Raw genomic sequence first — 6,994 nt, 5'->3', positions numbered from 1 at the left:
GGAGTTCAGAATGGAGTTTTCTGGGAGTGAGGGATTTCAATTCTTTTCTGATAGCTCTTGAAAGCTGAAGGCACCTGTAACACCAAGAATCAAAGCCAGTGCCTTGCAACTTGTAACTTTTCTTTCTAGTTGATCTTTCCCTCCTCACTCAGAGCAGGACAAGTGTCCAAAGATAAAGTGGAACAATATAACTTGGTTAGAAAGTCACAGATGTGCTGAGGAGATGCTGTGCATCAATGCAGGGAGGAGACAGCACATCACAAATTATATTGTCAAACAAGCTGACAGTGAGATTCGACAGGTGACTTTAACAAGAAGTAACCAGTGCTCCATCCCTGGAGGTGCTGAAGGCCAGGCTGGATGATGGGGCCCTAGACAGCCTCTGTCTGGTGGGGTAGAACCAGCCTATCAGGGTTGGGACTGGATGGGCTTTAAGGTCCCTTCCAACCCAAGCTGTTCTGTAACGATTCTATGATTGCCTCTTAGCAAGCACAACTATCACAGGTGAGTGTGGTTTATAATGAGAACAGATGTTACAGGGACTAGCCTTCATGGGAAGGGGCACAAGGTGAATTAATTCCATGATAGAAGTAAAATGGAAGATACTCAGTCTGTGGTCGGATTGGGCTTTCTGTAATGTGCCACAGTGTTGACGCCTTGTCTGAGCTTTAAGTGGTGCTCTATTATGCACAAATGAGGTAATTAACAAGATTTGAGTGGTCATTATCTATGTGGTGGTGTGTGGATTTAAAGCAGCACTTCAAAACTGATAACAAAAATGAATGTTTTCTTGGCACCATTGCTCAGAACTTTGAGATGATGTTCAGCTGTCAATCAGATACTACTCTTTGAGCTTATATAGGTTTATTGTCCTTTCTGAAGTCCTAGTGGTGTTTCCTGAGGCTCCCTATGGAAAGTTTTGGCCCTGAGGTCTTTCCTTTCATTCTCTAATCCCTGAGCTCTATCAGTGAAGCATGACTTTATACAAGTTGAATTGTAAACAGTGATTTCAAGTGTGGAGACAGACTTTTGTGGACACTGGGATGTGGTTGTGCCAGCATGACATGTGTGCATGTGAAGTGCTTGATGTTTTTGAGACTAATCTTGAGTTTGCACTGCTTAATTTGGATTCAAACTTAGAATAACACCTTGGTGTGTCCCCTTAAACTCCGGAGTCTCAGCTTGTAACTTCAGGGCTGGTGTAGACTGTAGTGCTCAAGTTGCAGTGATAGTTTCTACTTTCCTTAGAAAGGAAGCAGACAAAACTTTAGATAAGGCTTTGAAAGGTGACAGTATCCATAGGATGTTACTGTAACAGTAATGAAAGGTACTTCCTTACAACATGAGGAAAACAGTAGGTGAAGTTCTTATATCTGACAGACATCTGTTGTCTCTGTCTCCAGATTTGGAGATTGTCCTTAGCTGTGGTATGTATTTCCCATCAAATGAATGAGTATATCTGATTCAAAAGGATTTGGCACATAGAAAGCATTAGGCAGGTTTCTTAGTATAAGTAGCTTGGGGTCTTTTGTTTTGGAAAAGTCTGCACGCATGTTGTTGAATGCAGCTTGTCTTGGGCAGTATGCATTTGCTCATGATGCACTGTTGATTTGATTTCCCATGACCTTATGAGCACAGGAGTCTGCTGTGTATATTAAGCTATGTTATGAATAATAGTTCCTGTTTTAGGAGACGTGTCTAAATAGAAATTACATGGCATTTATCAGGGAATAGGAGTTGAACAATGCTGTATGCTTCTTCCAAAGCTCTTGAAGTTAAACTCTTAAGGCAAAAATAGAGTTTCACTTCTGTTTCTGTGGGTTATGGCAGAAGAATTATTTTAGTAGCTGGTAAATCTTCATTTTTCCTGGCTCTTTTTTTTTTTTTTAGAGTAGCTGGATTCTTCTTTATAATTATTATTATTTATTTCCCTGGGAACTTAACTGAACTACGGAGAAGTCTTGTTTTCTCAGATACCCTTTTTGGCAACAGTTCGAGGCAGCTAAGTTGATTTTACTGTTAGAGGACAGGACTGCTTTAGTTCCAGTGTAGTGCTGTTTGTTCTTTAAAAATATTTAATATTTAAAAAAGATTAAGTCCAGGTTTCCTTAAACTTTTGGAGGGTTCTATTTTCTGAATCACTCATACCATCTTTCTTCTGGCAGGAGGAAGGTAAAAGGGGTGGCTTTGAGAACATTCAGGGTTCTTAGCACGTGCATAAACTTAGGAGGAAGTGAGAACTGAAATTTCTATAGTCAGTTACTTTAAAAAATAAACAACCAAAGCAGACAAAACAACAACTGGGAATGCTTATAAACCTGGTTTGAGAAGTTGGAGCTATCAGCCCATTATCTACACATGGATAAAATGTGCATGGTCAAATCAAGTTAAAGAAAATCTGGATGATACTACAGCTTCATCTGGGAATGTCTTGAGTTGTTAGTTGAGCTGAATGATGGGGAATTAGTTCTTGAACTTAGTGCTGAAACATCTAGCCTGACGATTAAGACTGCCCTCTTTGGACTTGATATTGAGGCTGTATCAGGGTGATTTGAAAAGAAGGTTCCTTTTTTCCCATCCTCTGACTGGCTGGAATATGTCCTGTCTTGAAATCCTGAGCCTCTTTCAGGAGTTGTGCTTAGAGAGGAAGACTGGATAATGAATGAAAAACAGATTCTAAAGACTTGCAAATGACTGACTTAAAAACAGAAAAAAGAGGTGAAGTGGAAGTGTAAATGTATTTGTATGTTTCTTTTATTCATCTTTTTCCAATGCAAACTACCATTAAAAATAACTTAAAAGAAGCAACTGCACTAGGTCATAACCAAGGTTTGTTTGGCTTAAGGCTTTATCTGTACTGTTGACTAAAGGCAGATGTCTAGGCCAGAGTTACATGCTTGCCCTGTTAATACATGTTGTTGTCTAAATAATTGGGTGTATATTTACATGCAGCTGCAAAGTTGCGGAGTTTGAGACTGTCTTTGATTGTTCAGTGCATCAAGGGAGGGAGGAGAGGGTAGAAAAGGGGGGAGAAAGGGAAAAGAGATATGATGAGAGCAGCAGGTTATTCAGTTTACACGTTAGCAAACTTTGTGCTGTGATTCTGATTGTTTTTATGAGGATGAAATGCACACTCTTTTAAAACTGAAATACATTGTACATACTGACACTCATCTGGAAAAATGAGGTTCGCTTGTATGGGAAGTGACATTACACTTACCTAGCTGTAGAATCAGGATTCCTGTGATCTGTCACCTGGCTTTTTGGGACTTCCTTTCTCAGTATTTAATGGCTTGCTAGGAAAAACTCAGCTGTTACTATTTATTTCTCCATCAGTGGTCTGTTTCTTGGTTTGACAAAGGCCTAGCCTTGCAAAGCAGTAAAACAGCAGATTACGCTAGCCTTAGGAGTGGTTTTGAGATGACAGAATTCATGGCAAATCCCAGGGCTGGCAAGAATAGTCAGGAGCCTTCTTGGTCATGGACTTGCTTCTTCCCACGTGGAAAGAATGTTAGCCTTACAGAAGAAAATGCATGTACTTGTTTCTGACAACTTGATTCATGTGTTTAGGTGTAGTTCTTGGTGGTTTGTCATCAGGAATAGCAATGCTCTCAACAGTGACTGGGTGGATGAACCTGATGGAAAGAAGCTGAGTCCTTGCTAGCTTCTACATACAGCCAGTCATAAGCTTGTCCAGATCACTCCTTGACCCCTTGACAAGGAATGTGATCAGTGATATTCCTTGTTCTCTTTCAATTTTGGTCTATAGTAGTGGCAAGAAAAGCTTGCATGCAGAAAAGTTTTCAATAAGCATGCCTACTACTAGTAATAACTGTTGGAAGTCCAGTCTTTTTGTGAAGTCTAACAGATGTCACTGTTCTTTGGAAGATTTCTGGAGTAAACAACTAATGCTGAAGGATTTTTTGTCAGCTAGCAAGCTGTTAGTTGTAAGAACACAATCTGCTTTGATGTGTGGAAGTCAGCTAAGGAATGGAGAAAGCAGATGCAATACAACTAGCTGCTGGGTGTTGCTTGCAAGAGATAGACAGAAAACGGCATGAAGCAGTCAGTGATCTGTTACACACCTCCACTCTATGTAGAGATACCTGGACTGATTACTTCACCTGTGGGACAAGGTAAAAGAGGCTAGCTTAATTTGCTCTGGAAAGCCTTGCTTTTGTATATCTTCATAGAGTTGGAAGGGACCTTTAGAGGTAGTCTAGTCCAACTCCCCTGCAGTGAACATGCATATTCATAAACTACTCTTACTGATTTTGTTGCAGTTGTCTGGGATATCTGTGCCACAGAAGAGAGGTCTCTGCCCTTACTCAGACAGGTGTTTGTAAAGCTGAGTTGCTGATTAATTCTGCCCTGTGTAATTTCAAGTAGGGCTAATGATGATTAGCAGCTGGATTCATGCAGATGGTGCAGATCAGCATAGATTGTGTTGTTGGTTAAGAAATCTCCTGGCAGCTTTAAAGGCTCAGGGCCTGTGAAACTAGGACTCTTTGCTTGTAAAAGGAAGTGTTCAGCAATTACTAGATGACTGGAACTTTCCTTTATGCTTTTGTTGTATTTGTATTATGTGAAATGTTTGCTTATTGCTTTCTCTGAAGTTTCTCTTTGTCTTGTAACTTGTTGTAAGGCTATTCTAAAGATCACTAGTGGAAATTCATTGAAGAGATTTACAAGAGAATACAAATAGAAAGCCTCAGATGTCCAGCAGTACTGAGCCAGGTACCCTTTTCCACAGCTTGAAGGCTCTTCAACTTGCGTAGTTAAATCTGTTTGTGTTCTCCGCAGTGAACTGATGGAAGTGCTGTTGGGTTCCAGAAGAGCTGTATCTTCGAGAAAAATCTGGCCCCAGAGTGTGCAGTACTGAAGCAAAACTGTAATGGCTTAGCTGGAACTTCTTTCTCCACCCTTTGGCTATAGTTTAAAATAATTCTCAAAAGGCAGTGCGTATCTAAGATGTGTGCTTTTCTATTTCAAGGGCTTGTGCTCTAATATGAGCTATGCTTGGTGCTCTTAAAAGTGGAATCATTTAATGAGAGCTGCTTTCCTGCTTTGCTTAATGTCACAGTGAGACCTGCAGGTATGCTTAACCTGTTGTCGTATGCTTTCTTACACTTGAAGTCCTTTTGGAATGAGCAAGAGGTGAAAGGAAGAGGAAAATGCCAGGTGAAAGTAGAAATCTTCCTTGTGATGAATTAAACTCTGCACGTAACAGCAGCTTTTTAAGGGATAGGATTAGCATTTGGAGGAGTTGATGCTGTGCTGTGATCGAGTGCCATTCATTGGGCAGCAGGTGAAACAGTACACGTGCACTTAGCAGTTCAGGCTGCCTATTTGATGTGCTGCGCTCACCAGGGAAGGCAGTGTTCTACTTCTAGTGGGAAATGCATGTATTTAGTTGTTTCTTTCTTACCAAACATTTTGAAAATGAGTTCTGATGATGGACAGGAGATGAGTCCTGAGTGCTTCAGAAGCTGATAGGTGAATTGCATCAGCGCAAGGTTGTAGGCATGGGCCTCCAGAAGATATTCTCCTCTACAGTCAAGCATTATAATTGGATGTTTTCTGCATGAGCATTTGATTGGATTTCTTTGGGGGCCTCTGATTCAAGGTACTTTCTTGTGAGCTCTTTTATTTTGTACGTGGAACTTTCACTTGTAACATGCAGAAGATTTTTAAAGCTATCTTCAATGAAATCACATCGGTTACTCCAGTTTAAACTGAATTGTCATAAATGATGTCATCTGTTAAATGATATGGCGTGTATCTGTCTTTTGTTTTAATTGCAACTGCTGTGTCAGATTTGTACCTTTTTAAAGGTACTTTGTTGACTTAAGTTTTTGCAGGTTTGCTCATGGTGGAGCTGATGGGAAGCTATTTCTGCAATTGGTTACTCTTTCTTTGAAAGCAGCCTTGTGGTCTGGGATAAAAATTGCAGCAACCTTTAGTGTGCTTTCTTGAAGATGGAATTAGAAGAATTTATTCACCAGATGCTTATCGCTGCCATTTCCAGAGATCTCTTTGTCACAAAGCCCATGTCAGGCAGCATGTTGAAGTTTACATGTAGTCCTGAAAATTGCCATAGTGAGTGGTTTGAGAAGTTTTCAGGTAGTCAGGATGCTTTTCCTCTCGAGGCAGGAACATGTTAAGCAAATGCTCATGCAGTTCCAGCCTTGTTTGCTGGGGCTCAGTCTATAAAAACCGAAGGCTAATAATTGATTTGGCTGTTCAGTAGAAGGCATTCTTTTCTAATTCCCATCTTGCCCAATTTTTATAATGCTATGAAGATAAACAATATAAATGTGGCACATTTGAGGGCTCGTTTCTTGATGTTTATGCTCTTAGGTCTGCTAGTTTTGCTGTAGGACCAGGAACCCTTTGTTTGCTGCTGTACCTATTTAAGCTGCCATGAAAACTTGCATGTGATGTTCCTTAACTGTCTTTCAGATTTGGCCCTTTGTCTTAACCGTGGTGTTGGTTAACTCCTAGGAAACTTCTCCAGGAAAGTGTATTGAAGGGCTGCAGTGAGGAGACAGTACAAATCCCTGCAGAGTAGCCAGTCTGCATCTTGGCTGAAGGCCCAGTGTCATGTCGTAGCATTAGCCATAAGTGATTAAGCCAGTGTGGATGCAAGCAGCTGTGTCTGGTCCAGACATCTTGCCATATGGACTGTGGCGGGGGTAAAGCATGTCAATTCTGCATTGGAAGTCTGCACAGTTGTATCTGGTATCATGCTGTGACTAGAAAGGGGCATAGCACATCAAAATGGAGCTCCTGGCCAGGGGCTACTTCCCTGAGGTAAGGAAGACACTTGGAAAGTCCTCATACATACATGAAGTGCTGCCTGTCGCAGGGGGTGCTGGCTGCTGGAAATCATTTGTCACCACTGTAGCAGCATGACACTGCAGCTGAGTTGTATGCTCAGCTCAGGGAGAGCTGACAGCTTCTTCCTTGTATCCTTTAAGTGTTATGTATTAAT

General features: G+C 41.0%; 1 protein-coding gene across 3 annotated transcripts in view; it reads left to right on the top strand.

Annotated features, from left to right (window-relative positions):
- Positions 1 to 6,994, top strand: part of TNKS (tankyrase) — a 113,211-nt gene that overhangs the window by 3,123 nt on the left and 103,094 nt on the right. The window lies entirely within an intron of this gene.

Source organism: Gallus gallus, chromosome 4, assembly GCF_016699485.2.
Source record: "Gallus gallus isolate bGalGal1 chromosome 4, bGalGal1.mat.broiler.GRCg7b, whole genome shotgun sequence".
In the NCBI taxonomy this organism is placed as follows: domain Eukaryota; kingdom Metazoa; phylum Chordata; class Aves; order Galliformes; family Phasianidae; genus Gallus; species Gallus gallus.
This window is presented reverse-complemented; position numbering and strand designations above follow the sequence as displayed.